This window comes from Ambystoma mexicanum, chromosome 11 (genome assembly GCF_040938575.1).
Source record: "Ambystoma mexicanum isolate Mex_15411 chromosome 11, UKY_AmexF1_1, whole genome shotgun sequence".
Taxonomy (NCBI): Eukaryota; Metazoa; Chordata; class Amphibia; order Caudata; family Ambystomatidae; genus Ambystoma; species Ambystoma mexicanum.
This window is the reverse complement of record NC_090934.1, coordinates 260,981,773-261,002,529: the sequence shown is the minus strand read 5'-3', so window position 1 is coordinate 261,002,529 and position 20,757 is coordinate 260,981,773.

Genomic DNA, 20,757 nt, shown 5'->3' with positions numbered 1-20,757 from the left:
TTCCTTGTTTCCCTCCCTCCACCTGGCTCCACCTGGCTCCCATCCTGCCCCTTCCACTGATTGGACATCCACCGCCTGGCCTAATTCCAAGGCTCACTGCCTGCATGCCACTTTTTCCACGGTGCTGCAGGTGAGTGCTAGCCCTCCAGAGACCATAGTCCTCTCCTGGGCTGGGCTGGCATTTGTTCTTAACATTTTTAAATTTCCCCCCACCGATCGCGCTCTAGTTCCCCTGACCAACTCCCTCGAATCACTGCCTTGTTTCCCTGCCTCCACCGCCTCCCATCCCGCCCCCTCCCCTGATTGGACATCCACCGCCTGACCTAACTCCAAGGCTCACTGCCTGCACGCCACTTTTTCCACAGCGCTGCAGGTGAGTGCTATGCCTCCAGAGACCGTAGTCCTCCCCTCGACCCTGCTGGCATTTGTTCTTAACATTTTTTAATCCCCCCTCTCACCCCACCGATTGCGCTCTCCTTCCCCCGATCCACTCCCTAGAATCACTTCCTTGTTACCTCCTTCCGCCCACCTCCCATCCTGCCCCCCTCCCCTGATTGCACATCCACCGCCTGGCCTAACTCCAAGTCTCACTGCCTGCATGGCACTTTTTCCACAGCGCTGCAGGTGAGTGCTAGGCTTCCAGAGACCGTAGTCCTCCCCTGGGCCCTGCTGGCATTTGTTCTTAAAAATGTTTTATTTCCCCCCACCGATCACGCTCTTGTTCCCCATCCTGCCCCCATACCCTGATTTGACATCCACTGCCTGGCCTAAATCCAAGGCTCACTGCCTGCACGCCACTTTGTCTACGGCGCAGCAGGTGAGTGCTAGGCCTCCAGAGATGGCAGTCCTCCCCTGGGCCCTGCTGGCATTTGTTCTTAACATTTTTTTAATCCCCCCCCACTGATCGCGCTCTCGTTCCCCCGACCCACTCCCTTGAATCACTTCCTTGATTTACCTCCTATCACCCACCTTCCATCCCGCACCCCTCCCCTGATTGGACATCCACTGTGTGGCCTAACTCGAAGGCTCACTGCTTGCATGCCACTTTTTCCACGGGGCTGCAGGCGAGTGCTAGCCCTCCAGAGACCGTAGTCCTCCCCTGGGCTCTATTGGCATTTGTTCTTAAACATTTTTAATTTCCCCCCACAATCATGCTATCCTACCCCCGACCCACTCCCTCATATCAATTCCTTGTTTCCCTCCCTCCACCCACCCCCTCCCCTGATTGGATGTCAGAAACCCACTTAGAGCACCCACCCAGGGCAGCCCCTGCCCGGGCAGCCCCTGTGGTGAAGGACCCAAGGTAAAGGACCACAGCTCCCGAAGAAGCAGTTCCAGACCGTGTTTGCCCAAGTTAGCCAGTGGTGCCTGCAGCCGTCAACCAGAATCGATTAACAAGGTAGGGGGATCCGAGCAATAGGAGACCAGCAATTACTGCTCTTCTGTAAATTGTCCAATCCCATCCAAAATCATTCTAACCCCATGTGTTGAGTCTTGTCACAATCACATACGGCCCGCAGCCATATACTGCCGCTATGTAGTTTGTGCCCAATAGCCATATATTGCTCTAAGATAGCCTGTCTAAACCAGCGATAATTTGCACTCTGATTGCCCTAAGACAAACATTGCCTTCAGTAGATTGTGCCCCCAGCCACATGGGCCACATAGCAGCTTCTCTCATTTAGATTGACTGTGCCAGATAACCTAATAGTGCCAGATATCAGCCTTTCACATCTAGCTTGACTGTTCCAGATAACTTGATTGGGCCTGCAGCCGCTTATCAGAATTGGCCTGATTGTGCCAGTTAGCACTACTCAAGAATTTTAAACTTAGACGCTAATGTTATTGCATCTACTGCTGTGCCCCCGTGGTAGGTCCTTTCTCCCTCTATCCAGGTGTCCCAAATCTAGGTGCTACTACTGCATTTACTGTTATTGAATTTACTTCTTGTGCCCCTGTGGAATGCCCTTTCTCCCTCTATCCAGGTGTCCCAAATCTAGGTTCTGCTATTGCATTTACTATTATAGCATTTACTGTCATTGCTTTTACTGTGTGCCCCCGTGGTAGAACCTTTCTCCCTCTATCCAGGTGTTCCAAATCTAGGTGCTACTATTGCAATTACTGTTATTGAATTTACTGTTGTGCCCCCGTGTTAGGCCCTTTCTCTGTCTATCCAGGTGTCCCAAATATAGGTGCTGCTATTGCATTTACTGTTATAGCATTTACTGTCATTACATTTACTGTTGTACCCCTGTTGTAGGCCCTTTCTCCCTCTATCCAGGTGTCCCAAATCTAGGTTCTGCTATTGAATTTACTGTTATTGAATTTAATGCTGTGCCCCATGGTAGCCCCTTTCTCACTCTATCCAGGTGTCCCAAATCTAGGTGGCACTAATGGATTTAGGGTTATTCCATTTACTCTTGTGCCCCCGTGGTAGGCCCATCCTCCTCTACCCAGGTGTCCCAAATCTAGGTGCTGCTATTGCACTTACTGTCATTGCATTTACTATCCTTGCATTTACTGTTGTGCCCCCGTGTTAGACCCTTTTCCCCTCTATCAATGTGCCCCAATTCTAGGTACTACTATTGCATTTAGTGTTATTGCATATACTGTTGTGGCCCCCGTGGTAGGCCCTCTATCCATGTGCCCCAATTCTAGGTACTACTATTGCATTTAGTGTTATTGCATATACTGTTGTGGCCCCCGTGGTAGGCCCTCTATCCAGGTGTCCCAAATCTAGGTGCTGCTATTGCATTATCGGCCCCTGGATTCCTGCTATCATAGTCTTAGGTGTGTCAACCCGGAAACTTGCCCTCTGTACGTGCAGCTACTCTCTAACCCCCTCACCGCCCACCTGCTGCACTACTTCATCCCACAACCATGACTGACTTCCCCTTCCTGATGGGGATACCAAGACAACAAAGACCGCCTCCCCGCCCCCACAACCCGGCCTCTTCTGCACCACACCCACCCCCCGCTAAACCATAATGCACCCCACCCGGCTCATGTCCTCCGGACTAGCGCCTTCATTCACAAACCCCCCATGCACTTCGTCTCGCCATCCCCGACCCCTGCAGCTGTGAAACCCTCTCACCCTACCACTCACACCTCTTTCCCCCCACCCTCAGCTCCTGCTCAACCCCCATCCCCAGGCCTCCACCTTCAAACCCTTTCCCTTCTCTCATTTTAGCACGTCTTGCCCTTTCTGAAACCGTCGCTTCATCCCATTTCCCCTCTGAGCCTCTCACCCTCACTCATACCCCTCTTGCAGCCAAACGCACAAAACGCAGAAAGTGTGACCGGCCTTCTATGTCGACTCTCCATACCTCACCACTTCTTCATCGGTCCAACTTTGCATCCTTTTATAGCCCTGCCATCAGGCTCTCCCCTCCTATCTCTCACTGTATCGACCTCTTTCAACTCAACCTCTCACCCAGTGCACCTAAATTCCTACCACCCTCCAGACTTGAACCACAATCAACAACTTGCCTGACCCCACACATGCACCACTCACCGCCCTCCCTCCCCTGATCCTCCCCACCACATCTCTCGCATACCTACCACCGCCCCCCTACTCTTCCCGCTCCCCATCAACCACACCCACTCACCTCCCTCTCTAAGAGCACTTGCGTCCCGAACCTCAACCACCACCCCTCGGTCACTCTCAGCCACCCAGACTGATCCAACCACACTTTCTATCACACCGACGGACTCCTTAACCCCTACCTCTCAATCCAATCGATGCCTCTCAGCCACGAGCGTCAAAAAAACCACCATGCCTCATGAAATCACCTGCCTCCTTTTCAATGCCTTCTCCGTGGTGAGAAACAGACACAGCATCTTTGACCTCCTATCCTCTGACAATCCTGAGCTCATTTTCATCACTGAAACTTGATTCTCAGACGATTTTGCACAAGTCGCGCACAAAGCCTTCCCCCCTGGCCACTCGCTTATCCCCCACAACAGACTTTCCAGTGGTGGCGGCGTAGCGATCCTGTACAAACCTCATTTCTCCATCTCACTCACCGAAACCCAGCCATGCAATGCTAACTGTGAATCCCTTCTAGTAAAACTCTCTCTACCATCAACACTCACTTACAGCTTCCTACTCATATACAGACCCCCTGAATATGACAGACATGTTGCCAACAATCTCTGTGACTTCCTAGCTACCATTCAGGTAAACCACCCAACACTCACATTACTGTGGGACTTCAATATCTTGTTCGATGTGCCCAACAATCCCATGACCCAACCCTTGGTCGACAGTCAACCTCTGCCGACATACCACAGGCCCAACGCACTCCGGTAGCCACACTCTGGATGCAATCTTCAGCTCCTATAACCTTGTCTCTGTATTTAGTCCCTAACCGCTCATCTGGACAGATAACTTTGCCATCCCTTTCTCTGCACACACACCCTCCCTCCACCCATGGCTCTTCCTGCCCTCACACATGATCACAAATGCTGGAACAAAGTCAAGGTACACCCTGACCTAGCTGAAGCCCTGCTACACAGTATCCGAGCACTGTGGAACTCAGATATACACTTAAACATCAAAACTTTTGACTCCTGGCTTAAAGAATCACTACTTCCTCTCACCCCCTCAAACCCTGCAGCATCTCGCAAAGGGCCGTCTCCCAAATGGTTCATGCCCCACCTGAAGACTTTCAAAAGCCAAAATAACTCTCTTGAGCACAAATGGCGAACATCCAAAACCACTCTCAGCAGATCTTTGTTCGCCCGCCACCGCCGTAATTACAAATACGAGATCAGAAAGGCCAAAAAGGACTATTACACTAAACAAATTCTGAACTGTTGGAGCAGTAGCAAAGAGCTCCATAGGATCATCTCCGAATTCGTGAAACCCACCTGCACCACTGCCCAGACCACGCAAAATGCTCTGTGACTTCCTCTCGCTACATTTCTACAAGACATCACTAGATAGGATGGCCACCCTTAATACCAAACTTTCCACCCTCACCCCTTGCCCCACACCTGCGCCTCCCGATCACATTGCTCCGACTACCGCATTGCCATCTTTTGACTCTTTCATCCCCATCTCGAGAGAAGAGTTCCTTGATCTACTATCTGGCAGCAGAGCCTCCGGATCCAAACTTGACCCCTGTCCTGTCTCTCTTCTGAAAGAAATATTCTCCTCCACTTGTGCAGGAGAAAAAGAAAGGTCCATACTAAATGACTCCCTCACCTGTGGCATCTTTCCTGAGGCCTTTAAAATAGCGCATGTCCAACCGCTTCTAAAAAGACATCTCTCAACCCCCTTGATCCTAAGAATTACAGACCGATCTCCAACACCCAATTCCAGGCGAAAAGCATTGAGTGCGCTGCATACTCCCAGCTCAACTGCTTCGTAGAATCCAACAAACTACTCGACCCTGCTCAATCAGGCTTCAGGCCGCAGAACAGAAACCACTCTGATCTCAATCTGGGATTACCTCAAGGTCGCTGTAGACTCGGAGGGCTGTGCAACGCTGGTTCTCCTTTACCTTTTCAGCAGCCTATGATACCGTTAACCATTCTATCCTCCTCGACCGATACCACTCCCTAGGATCCGAGGCTCGGCAATAAAATGTATTGCCTCCATCCTCAACAACAGAAAACACATTTCTCCAGCATTGGATCTTTCATGGATTCACATGCTTAGAATATTCCCTGTCGCCAGGCTGGGAACCCTCGGTACATTTATAAAGCCGTTTTCCATAGGAAAAATGTTGACACTTGTGTGTCCTATCTACGTTGTTTTGGGCTGCGTATGCGTGCCCCAATAGGACGTAGCGGTATAAATGCCCCGCCCCCGCGGCTCCCTTTAGATTTCAACCGTCTGCCAGAGTAGTGGTATCACCTCGCCTCATCTACTATTTTTGCTAGGTTGTTTCGTCGTTTTTACTAATGTCGGGAAAAGCTCTTTTTCGCCCGTGTGCTACTTGCGGGTTAAAGAAAGTGTATGAAGGAGATGGCCATATGGACTGTATATATTGTCTCCACCCTCACCATTCGGCAGACAATTGTGACATCTGTAAGGGATTCTCCCAGAAGACTCTCAAAGACCGGAGTTGGCGGTTGGTGGCTTGGTTGAACGACGGAGTGGGTGCTTATCCCCCTTCAGAGGTAGGCTCCACGCATAGCTTGGCCTCGACAACTAAATCTTTAGGGGCTCCCCGCTGTTCAGCATCGGATGAACCTCCAGTGAGGAAAGCGCGTCCGATGGAGAAAGACTCTTCGGAAAAACATTCCACGAGAGAATCTTCGCTGAAAGCGAAAACCTCGTTGTCGTCCTCATCGTCTAAGAAGGAGAGGAAAGAACAGTCAAGATCATCCTCAGGTGATCATCATAGATCATCCTCGAGTCGAGACTCTGCAAAACACAGATCAAGTTCAAAAAAGGCGGGAACGCCTCAAGGGTCTGCGCAGCTACCAGCGTTGTCGACGGGAGGACGATCGTCGACGCCCTCACTGCCAGTGACGCAGATCGTCTCTTCAGGTGTTCCGCCGCAGGTGACGGCGACAACGACGACAGCACTGCAGAATTTAACCTCATCGACGGAGACTCCACAGGAGGCCTGGCGACCGGAGGTATATGACCCGGTTTTGCTGGAAACTTTGTTGCAGCAGGAAGCGGCCTTGTCCATATCCTCTGTGGACGACGAGCGTGAGCAGGTGGCTGGACCTGCAAAACTTGGGTTGCAAGGGGTTACCTGGCTGACTCTTTCGAGTGGGACAAGTATGCCGGTTACAACCCCGTTGCTTAACCCTCAAACTGTTTTGTCTATGGAAGTTCTATCTACATTGCAGAACTTGTTAAAGAAATTGGATGAGAAGTTACCTCAGGTGGCAGCTCCGGCGAGACCGGCGTCGATGAGCCAGGTCCTTCCCATCGACCAACTCCGATGGTGTCGACGGCGGTGCCGGCCCGTGAAGGCCTTCCATGTGCACGCCCGGAGGAAGGAGAGCTGCCGGAATTCGAATCAGAGAGAGGGTCCATATCGGATGTATCGTTATCTCCCTCTAGGGACCCAACCTGGGAGTCGGAAGCAGAGATAGAAGCTCCAAGAAGCCCAGCCCAGCCGTCACCTTCGGATGACATTGGTTCTTTCCATGCAATGATGAGTAAGGCTTTTACCGAATTTGGATTGGCCCAAGATGAGGAGAAAAAAGACTGTTTTTTGTTCGACCATATGGGGAAGAGAAGGAAGTCGGTGTTCTCAGTCCCCATCTTAGATCATGTATGGCAAGAAGGACTACAAACGATGCGTCATCCTTTCTCGGAGCCGGCAATAAAAGGTAGACTGGAAAAGAAATGTAAGGCTCCCGAGTCCACTCCCAAATGTTTGTCCTCTCAACCAACCCCAGAGTCGGTGGTATCAGCAGCTGCAGCGAGAAAGGCAAGGTCTCAGCACAAATGCATGACTCCTCCGGAGAAAGAGGCCAGGAGACAAGATGCCTTTGGCAAGAAGGTGTTGTCGGTGGGTGCAACAACAGTGAAGGCGGCCAATTCTCTGGCTATTATGGCCAGGTATGACAGAGAGATGTGGCATCGGTTAGCACCCATACTAGAACATCTCCCAGACGAACACAGAAAGGCGGCGATGTTACTCGTCCGAGAGGGGAAAGAGGCCTCTAATCAGTTTATAAATATCACTGTTGACCTGGCAGAATCAGGCTTTAAGCAGGTTAACAACGGGGTAGTTCTGAGGAGACAAGCATGGCTCAAATGCACCAACTTTCGACCTGAAGTGCAATATAAGGTGTTGGATATGCCTTTTGAGGGAGACCTTCTTTTTGGTGAAAAGGTGGATGAAGCCTTGAAAGGCATAAAGGAGGACTCTGACACGACACGTTCTCTGGGAGAGTAGAAGTTTTCGTTCATTTCGCCCCTTTAGAGGAGCGTCAGGAAACTCAAGGTTCTCGTCATCAAGGGACTGTACTTTCAATAGACCGTCGTACTCCTCGCAGGGCTACAGGTGGGCTTCTCAGACCGCAAAAAGACGTCGGGACTATCAGGCCTCTAGGAAGAGGTGAGGTTACTCCTCGTCGTGGAAAGACAAACAATCTAAACACCAGCAATGACGGGTTTCAGAACGTCCTGGGAGGCAGGGTGTCTCACTGTGTCGACGAATGGGAAAAGATAACCTCGGACTGGTGGGTATTGGACACTGTAAAGTTCAGTCATTCCTTACAATTCAAAAGCAAGCCGTCGCACATTCCACCAGTGTTTTCGGCTCAACCCCACCTGAATGTTTTAAAACAAGAGGTTGTACGTATGCTACAAAAAGGGGCTATAGAATTGGTACCTGTGTCGCAGAGGGGTCAAGGAGTCTATTCCCGATACTTTGTGATGAAAAAGCCCAACGGAAAATGGCGTCCCATTCTCGACCTTCGAGACCTCAACAAAACGTTTAAAAATCTAAGATTCAAAATGCTCACACTCCAGGAAGTTATCCGGTCGATTCAACAAGAGGATTTTCTGGCGTCATTGGATCTCCAGGACGCGTACTTTCACATACCAATGCGTCGACGACACAGGATGTTCCTAAGGTTTGTAGGGGGGCGGACCCACTACCAGTTCACAGTGCTCCCTTTTGGACAAAAATCGTCTCCCAGGACGTTCACGAAATGCCTAGACCCAGTTGCAGCATGGTTGAGAAAACAGGGGCATCATGTTTACCCGTATCTGGACGACTGGTTAGTGAGGGGATCTTCCACTAGGGCAACTCAAGCAAGTCTAGAGGCCACCATGCAGCTTCTGCGACGACTAGGATTTGCGGTAAACTTCGAAAAGTCCTCATTGACTCCATCAAGAAGCTTGGTGTTCTTGGGTGCACAGTTCGAAACTCAGTCAGGATTGGTGAGACCATCCGTGGAGAGGATCCACAGACTCAATCAGCTGGCAAGGCAGTGGAGAGTCAACACCAAAGTGTTGGTAAGAAAATATATGTCGATACTGGGCGCCATAGCTTCGTGCATCTCTTTGGTGAACAACTGCCGCCTTTTCATGAGGCCAATTCAAGAATTCCTGGCAGACCGATGGACCCAGAGCCAGGGACTTTGGTCGGACAAACTGACCGTTGACGATGAGCTCCTGTGAGCACTTCGATGCTGGCAAGTCTTCTAAAACCTATCCAGAGGGGTTCCCCTGCAAGACCCGGAGTTTCACATGACCATAGTGACGGACGTGTCACTGACCGGATGGGGAGCAAATCTAGGCGCTCTCCAAACGCAAGGCCAGTGGCCGTTGGAGGAGTCGCTCCTTCATATCAATGTGCTGGAGTTGAGGGCAGTGCGTTGGGCCCTGAAAGCTTTTCTACCGCACATAAAAGAGTCAGTGGTGAGAATATTGACAGACAATACGACAACAATGTTTTACTTGAGAAAACAAGGAGGTACTCGCTCCAGAACTCTTTCCACTGAGCGTCAGGAGGTATGGCAGTGGGCTCTACAACAAAATATAACCATCTCAGCCCACCATCTTCCAGGAGTAAAGAACGTGCAAGCGGATTCCCTCAGCAGGGAAATGGACCAGATACACGAATGGGAACTGGACGAGCTTCAGTTGTCGAAGATTTTCAGAAAGAGGGGACAGCCTTCTCTGGATCTCTTTGCGACAAGGGAGAACAATAAGTGCGAACAGTACGCCAGCAGATGGCCTCAGATCGATTCGCTGGGGGAAGCGTTCTCCTTCCCGTGGACGGACAAGTTTCTGTACGCCTTTCCCCCGTTTCCACTCATACGACGGACCCTGCAGTGGATTCACAGATACTGATGTTGAGTGATCTTGGTGGCTCCTTATTGGCCGAGACATGCGTGGTTCTCCGACCTGCTACAGCTGTCAATAGCGCGGCCGGTAATGTTTTAGAAAGTCCCGAACCTCCTGACCCGGGACAAGGGAACAGTGTGGCACCACGATCCGGACAGTCTCAACCTGACAGCATGGCCCCTGACTTCTCAGAGTTTGGTACCCTGACTATTTCATCGGATTGTCGTCGAATTCTGCAGGCCACGCGAGCTCCGTCCACGAACACTTCGTATGCATGCAAGTGGAGGAGATTCTGCGTGTGGTGTCAAAATCAGCCGGGTTTGCAGCCCCTGAACATAACTCCGGAACAGCGTCTGCCATATTTGCTACATTTAGCGGAGAGTGGGTTATCTTTTTCATCGATTAAAGTACACCTGGCAGCCATTTCAAGGTTCACGCGGAGAAGGCAGTCGTCACCATTGTTTAGTGATAGGCTGATAAAGCACTTCATGAAAGGTTTATTTCGTACATTTCCACCGATTAAACGCTTTCCTCCGATCTGGAGTCTTAACCTAGTGTTGGCGGAACTAATGAAAGCTCCCTTTGAACCTATGGCTTCCTCGTCCATGAAGTTCTTATCGTGGAAGTTGGCTTTTTTGGTAGCTATCACTTCAGCACGACGACTCTCGGAGATACAAGCATTGGTCATAGATCCTCCCTACTTGAGATTCTTTAAGGACAAGATGGTGCTAGCAACCAACCCTCATTTTATTCCAAAAGTTCCTACTCTCTTTCATAAACATTCGTCAATTGTACTACCTACTTTTTTCACGACTCCTTCATCGGTTGCGGAAAAAGCTCTCCATACTTTAGACGTGAAAAGAGCTCTAAAGTTTTATCTTCATCAGACTCAGCAATTTGGTGCTAGCAACCAACCCTCATTTTATTCCAAAAGTTCCTACTCTCTTTCATAAACATTCGTCAATTGTACTACCTACTTTTTTCACGACTCCTTCATCGGTTGCGGAAAAAGCTCTCCATACTTTAGAAGTGAAAAGAGCTCTAAAGTTTTATCTTCATCAGACTCAGCAATTTGAAACAACTGTTTGTGGCTTATGGTCCATCGACAAAAGGAAAGGCAATCTCAAAACAAGGACTAGCTCGATGGGTCTCGTCGACGATTGCCTTTTGTCACTCAAAAGCGGGGAAACCGCTGGAAAGACGTCCGAGAGCTCATTCCATGAGATCAACTTCGTCTTCGGCGGCGTTGTGGGCCGGAATTCCGCTGGGAGACATTTGTCAGGCGGCATCCTGGTTGGTGCCACATACATTTACCTGCCATTATAGCCTCGAACGGCAGCATGCAGACGATGTACAGATGGGACGAGCAGTCCTACGTTATCTGTTTCAGTGAGGTAAGCCCTATTCAGGGGAATGTCCTTTAATCAATATATATATATCTTAATGTATATTGTGGTTGTTGTTGTTGTTGTTGTTGTTTTTTAAACCAACGTGTAACCACTGAAAAAAAAAGAGAAAATGTGTGCTTAGGATGGTATTGGTTTGCATTCACACCACCAAATCAGGAATACTGCTATACAATCTATTCTAAGCATGTGAATCCATGAAAGATCCAATGCTGGAGAAGGGAATAGTTTCTTACGTGTAACGTGTAACTCCATTTCTCCAGCATCGGTATCTTCCATGGATTCACATGCGCCCGCCGGCCTCCCCTGTATGCAAAATATATATATATATATCACCCATTCTACTTTGGAGGGGTTAAAATCTGAAGGGAGCCGCGGGGGCGGGGACTTTATACTGATACGTCCTATTGGGGCACGCGTACGCAGCCCAAAATGACGTAGATAGGACACAGAAGTGTCGAGATTTTTCCTATGGAAAACGGCTTTATAAATGTACCGAGGGTTCCCAGCCTGGCGACGGGGAATATTCTAAGCATGTGAATCCATGAAAGATACCAATGCTGGAGAAATGGAGTTAGAGGTTAGAAACTATTTCCTTCTTTCCTCTCCCCTTTTGTCTCAACTGCTCGCACCATGGACAATGGAGTACCCCAAGGCGCTTGCCTCTCTGCTTTCCTTTTCAACCTCTATCTGACCACTCTACCAGGGATCATCTGTGCGCACAACCTCATCTACTACAACTACGCTGACGATACCCACATTATCCTGAGAATTCCCAAAACATGCTCCAACCCACGTCCCGACCTTGAAGCATGCCCCAGAGATAATTACTGATGGATGACAAGAAACCACCTACTCCTGAACCCAGATAAAACTGAGATCATGTCATGGTGTGCGGCACCACTGCCCTTCTGCCGCAACCACTCCCATGGCCCCCCTCCCATGCCACCCCCATCCTCCTACCTCCAATATAGTCAAAAGCCTTGGCTGCTCTATGGACTCGGGCTTAACCCTCCACCATCAGATCAATAATGTATCAAAATCCTGTCTCTACCACCTGAAACTCCTAAGACGCATTTTCCCTTACCTCACCTACCCCAGCAGACTTGCCGCCATTATGTCCATTGTTATGTCAAGACTGGACTATGCCAACTCCTTATACTTGGGTGCACCGGCATACCAACTTAACAAACTCCAAAGAGCCCAAAATGCTGCCACCAGACTCATTCTTGCTCTGGGACACAGGGATTACATCTCCCCCGCTCTCCGCACCCTTCACTTGCTCCCTGTTGGACAAAGGGCCAATGCACAATCCTATGCATTACCCACCGAGCAGTGCACATGACCGGCCCAGCATACCTACAAGAGAAGATTACACCCTACCGCCCATCACGCACCCTAAGGTCAAGCAATGCCCTCTTATTAGTGATTCCAGCCTCCAATTCAGCCAGGATTGGAGGGTCTGCCTTCTCAGTCTTGGCTCCAACTCTGTGGAACTCACTCCCTCCACATATTCGACACAGCCAAGACTACATGGCCTTCCGCAAAGCTCTAAAAACCTGGCTCTTTCCGTAATCCATGATTAGGACCATCTAAGCCCACTGAAACCCACCAACATCAGGAACCATACCTTCAATGACATTACTTTGGAAAGTAATTACAACCTGCCGACAAATGTTACAGCCAGCTGACAAATGCCCGGCCTGTCCTTTAGCATCACTCCCTCTGTGTGACCCCGAAAATGGGCTCCTGAGACACATAGTGCTGAGCCTAAGAATAGAGTCCCACTGACCGAGCAAAACATAACTTACTCCGGTCCCACCTGTGAATATACCTCAGAGTGCGGCTACTGCGAAACATGAGGACAACCACTACCAGCTCATTCAGATCCAGAATGTTATCCAGGAACAGTGGGCTCCTAAGAGTAAATCATCCACTCCAGACAATCACCTCTCCTATCGCTATGCTCACCAACACACAATAGAGCACAGCTATACGCCTTGATCAATTTCAGTCTAGCTGCACACATACAAACAATACTCCATGAACACCTCAATGCTGCCAGAATGCAGTCTCGGAGACCAACCACCTGACTGCACACATTCGACTGATCTCGACTGATCTGTCAATACCACTGCACCCAATGTGAAGATGCACCTACCATCAGGCAAGTCACACTAGCTGCACACATATTGAGTGCACCCAAGCACCCTATCCTACCCTACTGTCTCGACTGACCTGGACTACGGTTCCCAAGGGTGTTCAACCCACAAGCGCTTCGAAATCATACCAATGAGATGTAGGGTGCTAAATAAATGTCAAATAACAATAATAATAATCTAAACCTAAAACTAAGATGGAAGCAAGCTACAACCATCAAATAATAATAAGACAGTCCTAGTAGCGTGTTGTCAAATAAAAAGGGACTATACTTAAAAAACATATTGCCAATCCTTACCACTACATTATAAAAGAGTGTGGGATAATGTTCACCAGAAAAGAAAGAAGTGTTAAAAAATGATAAGTCAGGATGGTAGAGCGGGTCTCCCTTTCCCACGTTTTAAGCACGAGACAAGGCGGGATTTATGAACACAGCACACTCCTGGGCCTCTCCAGCACAAGGCTCACAATTCCATTCAATGATACCAGAACCTTAAGGGGCCAAGTCTCTTTTCTACAAAGTCTCTTGCCTTAGAAGGCCTGCTGGATCAAAAACAACAAACAAACAATAGTTCCTTCGGTGGTCTTGCACCTTGGGCGATGGCTCTTCGCCCCTAGGATCTCCCTCTGCCGGGCTCGGATCCTTCTTGCAAGGTGGGCCTCCCTCTGCCGGGTTCACTTCGGCCTTTCACTCTGAATATCAATACTATCACAATGCGGGTTTTACTCCTTTTAGCTTTTCCCTTGGCATCCCTCTGTCCTGTTCACATAGACACAGTCCATGATTTGCTTTATCTCATCTGAAAGCGTGGTTTCCCTTCTCCTAGCTTTCTCTTGACAATGGGTCAGAGACTTTCGATTGTACAAGGGATTTGACGTGACCCTTGTAGGACCACTCTGACACCTCACGCCGCCCTTTTTTCGAGTGAGCACTTCTGCAGCGCCTGACCTCTCCGCAGCTGGTCCTTCTCTGGGTGTTCCCAAAAGTTCAAACACACACAAGTTCTTTGTTCCCAAGTTCCTTCAGTTCATATAATGTTGCCACTTGTAACTTTGGGCTCAACACAGTTTGGTTTGCTATCAGCTTCCCCCGACACACCGGCTGTGCTGAACCCATTAGCGTGTCTTGCTTCTGGAGTCAAGGATGGTACCACAGTAGCCAGCGTGCCTCCCCGCCTGCGCTACCTATGCGGGAGCCCCCAGTGCACCGTTGACATCTGTTACTCCGCACGCCAGCTGTAAATCCCAGTCTTATGGTTTCCTTTTTGGCGGCTTTGCGGTTCTGAGTTTGCAGTTCCCCCTTCGTCATCCGTCCTTGTCTCGCGGCCTTTCTCCTCTGTTAGAACTGCCGGTCTGGTGTAGGTGTTTCCTTGTGTGTTCGGCCTTGCTCGCAGTGTGCTCTTGTGCTCTGCCTTTTATCCCTGTGGGGAAGGTAAAGGGCTGTCAGGTGAGCGTGGTTACTGTCAATTGCCTGACTCTGCCTGATCCTTGTCTTGGGACATGTCAGGTAAACGGCTCTGGTGTTAGTCTGTCGTCTTTCTCTGTGTAAGAAAGTGTTTGTGTCGGGAAAATGGGGTTACAGATACTAAAATTCTATGGGGTAGGATGGGTAAAAGGTGTTACAGGGAAGGGGGTACAGCGTCTCGCCCGTCAGTGTCCCACTTCCACTCCCCGAAGATCCCTCATCCAGGTGATCCTCCCCCACTGGTCCACCCCCAGGAACTGGATCCAATAGTGATGGCTGTGTCCTGGCCACCTGGATGACAGATCTCCGGGGACTAGCGGGTGAGACACCTTCAGGTTTCTCACATACCCTTCCTCCGTGCGAAGTAGGCGCATCTGTTTCACAGGGGAACTGGGACAGGAAATCTACATTCCCCAAGTCTTTACCTTTCCGGTTTTCCACTGTGAAGCAGTAGGGCTGCAGGCCTAGAAACCATTGCATGCCATGTGGGTTTGAGCCTTTGCGTTAGCTAATCCAAACTAGGGGAGAATGGTCAGTGACTGATGTAAACTTTCTGCTTAAGAGGTAGTATCTAAGGTGTATAATGGCGCACTTCATGGCCAAGGCCTCTAATTCCAGCACAGAGTAATTGTTTTAACATGGGAAGAGCTTGCGACTTGTAAACAAGATGGGATGTTCTAATCCATCGCAAACTTGAGATAGGACTGCTCCTAACCCGATAAGGGAGGCGTCTTTCTGCAATATAAAGTCTTTGGAGAAGTCTACTACCTTCAGGACTGGGTTCTGGCACAGAGTTTCCTTTAAGGTGTTATAACATATATCATTCTCTTCAGACCAATGGAGTTTCTGGGGTTCGGCGTACTTGAGTTTATCTGTCAGCATAGCTGTTTTGTACAAATAATTTGGGATAAACCGACTGTAATATCCCATTAACCCTAGAAAGGCTCTAAGATCCCTTTTAGTTTTAGGTGTTGCTGCATATAGGACGGCTTTCACTTTCTCATGTTGGAGCAGTACGGTCCCGTTTCCTACAAAAAACAGAGATATTTTACGGCTGAATGTGCCAGTCTGCATTTAGATTGATTAGCAATTAGGCCGGCCTGTCTGAGGACTCCCATAATAGTATGAAGATGGAAAACGTGGTCTTCCTGGGTTTTACTATAAATGATGATATCATCAATATAAGCTCCACAGAAATCGGAATAGGGAAGTAAGATTTTATCCATTAGGCGTTGGGAAGTGGCTGGTGCGCCGTGTAAGCCAAAAGGGAGGACTTTGAATTGAAACAGTCCTAAGGGTGTTGAAAACGGTGTCTTTTCTTTATCTGGCCCATATACCGGTACCTGCCAGCACCCTTTTGTTAAGTCTACGGTGGATAGAAAGGTGGCTGCTCCGAGTTTATCAATCAGGTCATCGATGAGTGGCATGGGATAGGCATCGAAGTCGATAATCGCATTAACTTGACGGACGTCTCTACAGAACTTCCAAGAATGGTCAGGTTTACTGTCCAACACGATAGGGGAGGATCATGGGCTCGAAGAAGGCTCGATAATATTTGCTTGTATGATTTTGTTTACTTCCTCGACCACTATCTGTTTATGGGCCTCTGGGACTCTATGCAGTTTTAAGTTGACCACTTTTCTCTTGGGTGTTCTAATATAGTGGTAAGTGCCTTTGATTCTTCCTGGTTTGTTTGAAAATACATCGGGAATTATGTAATTACATCTTTTAGATATTCTTGTTGTTGAGTAGACAACTCGGGAGGAATTAGTTCAAAGTTGTCTATATGTTCTGCAACCAAACAAGATAGTATTTGGCATGGGTGGCTGACGGGTTCTCTTTCCAATCCTTACAGAGATTTACGTGATATAAATGGACCTTCTGTTTTCTGTCCAGTTGGGCTAGTTTATAAGGGCAGGTTCCTGTTCGTTCTAATATTTCATAGGGCCCATGCCACTTAGAACACAAGCTTGTTTTCTAAGGTGGATAATAGGACCAAAACATTTTGTCCTATAGAAAATGATTGGAAGCTTACTTTCTTGTCATAGTTAGATTTTTGTTGGCTCTGGGCCTTTTCCCTATGAGTGCCGACTAGATCTCGAACAAGTCTCATATGTTCTTGCATTCGGGTAGCAGTTTGCGAGATGGGAATGGGTGCCTCTTCTCATTCTTCCCAGGTTTCCCAGAGCATGTCCAGGACATCTCTGTGTTCTCTGCCGTAAAGTAGTTCAAAAGGTGAGAATGCTGTAGAGGCCTGTGGGGTTTTCTTCACTGCAAATAGTGCCCACGGGATCATTCGGTCCCAGTATTTGACGTTCTTGTCTACTGTAAGGAACTCATGGTGGCAACAGTAAAGAAAGACACAAGTGATCACAGTCCAAGGGTGTTTATTAAACTGAATAGGAAGGTTGGAAAAAGGTCTAATCTAAACCTAAATCTAAGATGGGAGCAACCTACGACCATCAAATAATAATAAGGCAGTCCTAGTGGCATCTGATCATATAAAAGGGCCTATACTAAGAAAATCAAATGCGAATCCTTACACTAAATACAAAAAGAGTGTGGGAAAATGTTCACAAGAAAGAAAGAAGTGTTCACAAATAATAAATCAGGATCGCGCACAGCAAAGTCTGTTGTCTGTGTTTGCTCCAGACCCTGGTCCCTGAGGAGAAGATACAGCAGACTGCGTTTGGACTTAATTTACATGCGCAGCGTGTATGTAGCAAATCTGTGCTACTCAAGACTATTGAATACGTATTTTTAGTGTCTAAGAACACTAATACAGTGCCTAAATAGCGTTTTAATTTACTTTTTTAGGTTTGACTCCTCCCCCTTTTCCCAGCATTCCAAAACAGACAGCCGCGCTCACACAGCAAAGTCCCGGCTAAGTTTGTTGTCTGTTAGCAGTTCACAGGACGGTGGGAGGGTTCCTCTAGCCATGAGCAAACGTAAGCTGTATTGTAACAATTGAGCAGAGCTGAAATGTATGAAGTCTGTCTCTATGCATGAGCTCCTGTTAAGTTGCTCAGTTAACTGTAAGGTGATTGCTAGCCATTTATATATACTTGTGTTGTGGCCAGTACTTTAGTTACAGATGCCCGCTGTTATAGGTCTGAACTGCTCGCTTTTATCGCTGCCTCATGTTGTTGGTATTCGGCGGCTTGGAAGATAGGCACTAATGTGCACAAAGGTTACTGAGTTGGAGGTACAGATTGATAGCCCTTTAAATCCTGTGCCTGTGAGTAGAAAGTGTGGTATATTGATGTTCGGCAACTTCAAAAAGGAACAAAGTACTTACAGAACTGCCGCTCTTGTTTTTTTAACCAAGTGCGAGTACAAATATTGGGACTTGCGCTAATAGTGATACTACGTAGTTCGTACCACTGTGAGCCATGCTCCAATGCTGGGAGTTAGTTCAATATTGCTTTCTGCCGCTCTGTTGTCTTTTCTGCATATATTAGCCTATTGAGGAGTATGGAACTTAGATCCGATTCTGTTGACTCTGCATTAAGAGTTACAGAGAAGGCTGTAGGCACCTCGGTGCAACCTCTGTAGAGTAAGTCATCAGTGTGTACAATACTCTCCACTAAAACCTGTGCCCGCAAAATCCTTAGCCATCCAGGACTATTGCCGGATGTAAAACTAGTAAAAATGACCAACTTCTTTTCTACAATAGAACAGAAGTATGAAGAGAAACCAATTAATAAAATGATGAACGTTGTAGAGGCAGCACGTAATGAAATTGTAGCAGACATGTGCTTGGGCTTACCTTGCATATGAACTAAACTGATTTCGGAAGTTTTTCAATCTGCACAGGAAGCTGCCAGTTGCACTGCAGATGATAATCTATTAGAAGTTGATATGACTAACACAGAAAATGCTCCCCTGATGTATGAATGGAAATCGAATGCAAGTATGATGCCTAACAAGTTTAAGCAGAACCATAGCATATCACATGACGGAACGAGTGCTGATTTAAGTAGCGAGACCTTAAAAAGGAGGGTCCCTACATTGAGTGAAATGGTAAATGTTTATTTAAAAATGACGTTACTCTGATCTGACACTAACTACCCAGGCCTTAATACTCTGTTGAACAGAGAGCATGAATTATCTGTGCTTTGTGATTTAGCCATGAAGGGTAATACATATAAAGATTGTAATAGGCAGCTCGAACCCTCTGTAACCACCTGTGATGACTCAGTGTTATCTGGCGTTCTGACTCCTCCTTTTGTACCCAGGGAAGAATGGACTCACAGAGGAGGGGACAGAGTGGTCGTCAATGCCACATCAGGGCATTTGATGCTGCAACATATACCGCCATCTGCAGGGTTGTCATCTACTCCTGCTCTAAGTGGAATACCCTCAGCGCAGTTAAATGAGATTTCTGTGAATGAAAGTTTCGTTAGCAAGAGTACTTCAGAACTTTTTGATGCCTTGGAAAATGTGCTGACCACACTGGTTGATAAGTGTGAGAATATCGAGCGGAAATTAAATATCCACTCATTGCTCCTACCTAAAAGCATCAACAGATGTAGGAAGGTTATGAATGACCAACACAGTGCCCTCTCAGTTCTTTTCCTTGGAAACTACTCTGGAGCACAAAGCACAGGCTGATTTGAATAATGTTAGTACTAGTAGATCTACTACCATAGATCTTACAAAAAATGTATTTCATGACGGTACAAGTACGTCAGTTAGACAACATAGGAAGAATATAGCTAAAAACTCAAATTGAAAAAAAATCAGAAAAAGTGATTTCAAGCTATAATGTATGGTAATAGGACTATGTATAGTAATACAAATGGATGCATTGTTAATAAAAGATAACTCCAAAAAATTGAAAGGGCAGTTTCAGATAATGCAGAACACAAAACAACCTCTAAGATAGTTGTATTGAGGCCTTTGCCTCTATGTAAGAAGCCACATTTCGTTGGTCCGCATACTGTTATGCTCCACCCAAATCTAGAGAATTTGACAAAAAAATGTGCCATAAGTGATAGCAAAGAGAAACCTAAGTTGGTGATCGAGAATATTAAATCCAATAAGACACTTGGTACCACTCCTGATATTCGTTCCTTCCTAATACCTCCTGATTTAGGAGGGATAACACAGTCAGCAGAATTGTGGTCTGGTACCAAGAAGATCTGCACTAAGAGAAAAAAGAAAGCTAAGAAAGATAATGGTATAGCCGATGCTGTATTGCACAATCTGAAGACGATATTTAATGTGCAGATACCTATGCTGCATTCAAATCAAGATGAAGATCAGACTATTGAATCTATACAGCTACCATCTGATAGTTCCAAGAGTGTGATCAAAAGTGTAAGATTTTCAGATGTTGTGATTCGACAGGTGCCTAACTGTCCAATTGAGCTCATAAGTGATAGTGCTCGAATGATTAACGCTTTGCAATTTGAAGCCATTCACTCTACTAAAAACTTGACAATACTTCATCGTCAAGCAATTTCACAGCTATGCAGATCTATAGTACCTTTACGGATGATAACATCTAAAGATTTAGAAATTGTTGATCAGTCTGTCATCCCCTTGAGGGTTATAACTAATGTATGGTGTGCTGATAGCTCGACACATGAATATATCCTAAATCATAGTAGATTATTTGAAAAGTCAGGGTACACATGCAAAGAAACACTGATACCTCAAAGCAAATATCAAAACAACTTATTGAGAACTAAAAATCCAAGAATTACACCATCAAAACAGGCCTTAGTGGAAAAACTATCTGATAGTACACCGACGCCTATGGCGAAAATGGCACTACTAGAAGGTAATAATAGTCAGCATAATACACCTAAGCCAACTGATGTATGCATACCACACACAAATGGCTACTGGCAGTGGTTACCGATAGAATTCAAAAGTTATTTGGAGACTCAGTCCCAATGACATTGATTTTATCATGTCCTGGAATACATGCAGTAATTCACATT